The sequence below is a fragment of the Acomys minous genome, assembly GCF_964271855.1.
Source record: "Acomys minous genome assembly, chromosome: 7".
Taxonomy (NCBI): Eukaryota; Metazoa; Chordata; class Mammalia; order Rodentia; family Muridae; genus Acomys; species Acomys minous.
In genome coordinates, this window is record NC_140488.1 from 15,899,734 (window position 1) to 15,902,161 (window position 2,428).

At 41.7% G+C, this 2,428-nt stretch overlaps 1 pseudogene across 1 annotated transcript; it reads right to left on the minus strand.

Moving 5' to 3' along the window:
* Positions 1-615: 615 nt before the first annotated feature.
* Positions 616-1,042, minus strand: LOC311602083 (large ribosomal subunit protein eL32-like; annotated as a pseudogene). Its single transcript has one exon. The product of its transcript is annotated as a large ribosomal subunit protein eL32-like (transcript).
* Between the last annotated feature and the right edge of the window lie 1,386 nt (positions 1,043-2,428).

Consider the following 2,428-nt stretch of genomic DNA (forward strand, 5'->3'; position numbering starts at 1 on the left):
TCTTTTGGGGCACTCACTTTGTACTGGATACTTGTGCTCATAACTCCCTGGCTCTCATTGCAGAGCTTGCATTTCTGAATTGGACTTTCATGTTTGTGACAAAATGACTGGTATAAGTGACTTAAGAGAGGAAGGAATTATTTGGCTTCTGATTCCAAAGTTCAAGTCCATAAGTTTTGGCCCTGCTGATTCTGGGTCATGGTGAGGCAGAACAGCATGATAGGGGAATATGTGGCAATGGCTCCTCCTACTTATGGAGCAAAGACAGGGGAAGGAATCAAGGACTAGCTATGACCTTCAAGTGCTCTATTTCCTCCAGCTGTCTCTTACCTCTTAAAATTTCTACTACCTCCCAAATCAGCACCATCAAGTGGGATGGAGAATGAGCAAGCATTCGATATATGAGCTGTGGAGAACATGAAATGTGGAGAACATTTCACATTCAACCCATACTATGCTCCAATGTCTTAGTGTAGCCTTCCCTAACAGTTGTACTTAGAATCAAATGACACTTGATTCCTCTTATAATTAAATATATTTTTACTTTGTTCTCATTTTACACTTTTTGGGGGGGCAGTTTTTGTGGTTTTATTTAAACACAAATAAAACATGCACTCAAGCCATCAACTCATTTTCTTTGCTGTGTAGCCTGGCGTTGGGATTGGTGACTCTGATGGCCAGCTGTGCTGCTCTTTCTATGATGGCTTTTCAGTTTTTGTAGGAAACATTGTGAGCAATCTCGGCACAGTAAGATTTGTTGCACATCAGCAGCACTTCCAGCTCCTTGACATTGTGGACCAGAAACTTCCAGAAGTTGCTACACAGCATGTGCTTGGTCTTCTTGTTGCTCCTGTAACCAATGTTGGGCGTCAGGATCTGGCCCTTGAATTTTCTCTGCACCCTGTTGTCGGTACCTCTGGGTTTCTGCCAGTTTCGCTTAATTTTGACATATTAGTCTGAACTTCTTGGTCCTCGATTTGATGATCTTGGGCTTCACCAGAGGCCAGAGGGCAGCCATGATGCCACAAAACAGATGGTAGCCACCTCCTAATTAGCACATTTTTACACTATTTAACACTATTTTTACTTTGTTCTAAATTATCTGCCAGCCATTGTTCTAAGCCCTTTACAGATATTGTCATTTATCCTCAAAATAATCCCCAGGAGATTGGTAGCCATTCCTTTTTAAAGATTTCTTAGTTTAATGTAGAGGAGTTCTCTATCTGCATGTACACCTGCATGTCATAAAAGGGCATCAGACCATATTACAGATGGTTGTGAGCCACCATGTGGCTGCTGGGATTTGAACTCAGGACCTCTGGAAGAGCAGGCAGTGCTCTTAACCACTGAGCCATCTCTTCAGCCCTGGTATCCATTCTTAAAATGCTCCATTATCATGTGGAAGACTAAGGTGGAGAAAGGTAAAAAAAATGTCTTCCCTACCCTTTTGATAAGAGGAGGCAGATACAGAATACAGATTGATACAGAGCTTAAATCTAAATCCAATGTCCTGTGATGTTTTCTAGAGAGACATGAATGAAGATAGAGCATTACAGACTGAAGACACTATTTGACTTAAGTCTAGCTTAGTGAACCAGAGGGGTTACTTAGAGGAGCATGGGTGAGTCTGAGACCACTGCACAACCAAAAAGCCCACCCAGTACAGTGATGACTCATAAAAACTGCATCCTTTGGGACAGCTCAGTGGACTGGAAAACCTCCTTACCCCAGCAATCCTTATTATTAGCATAAAACCTAGGAGGGGCCTTGCATTTCATGTACATTTCAAGAGTTTCCTGAGACTTTTAATTTTAATTACTTCCTGAGACTTGTAGGTCTTTGTTTACTTCCTGGGTAAAAAGGAGCCTCATTCTAGGATGGAACATTTCAGTTCCAAGGAAATAGCTACATAGCATCCAGGCACTCCCCTTCTGTCTTTCCCTATCCCAAACTCTTGTACTCAGCGACTCTGCTGGATTCTACAGGTGGCATTCGCCACTGCAAGGATTGTCAGCTGGCTGATATGCCATTCTTCCCCACTAACCGTATCCTCCATCATATGCAAACTACTGTTTTTTTGTTTTCCTTGTGTCCCCGAGACGTGGAAAGCTCAACAATTAAATTTAAGTTCTGAGGGAAGTGCTTGAGAAGATTTAGAAAATTTCTAGGTGCGAGATGCAAACAGGTTTCCAAAGCAATTAGCTCAAGAATGCGTTCACCCAGGTAAGAGGGTAATAAAAGCTTAAATACAACTGTGGGTGTAAAGTGATCAGCCTGGCACATGACAAGTATGCAGTAAATGTTATTTTGCACTAATCATAACAACTACTCACATTTAACAAGCAATTACCACGTGCCAAGCATTGGCTGTGAGTGGTGTATTTAACTAATTTAATGCTCATAGTAACACTATAAAGTACTACTGTCT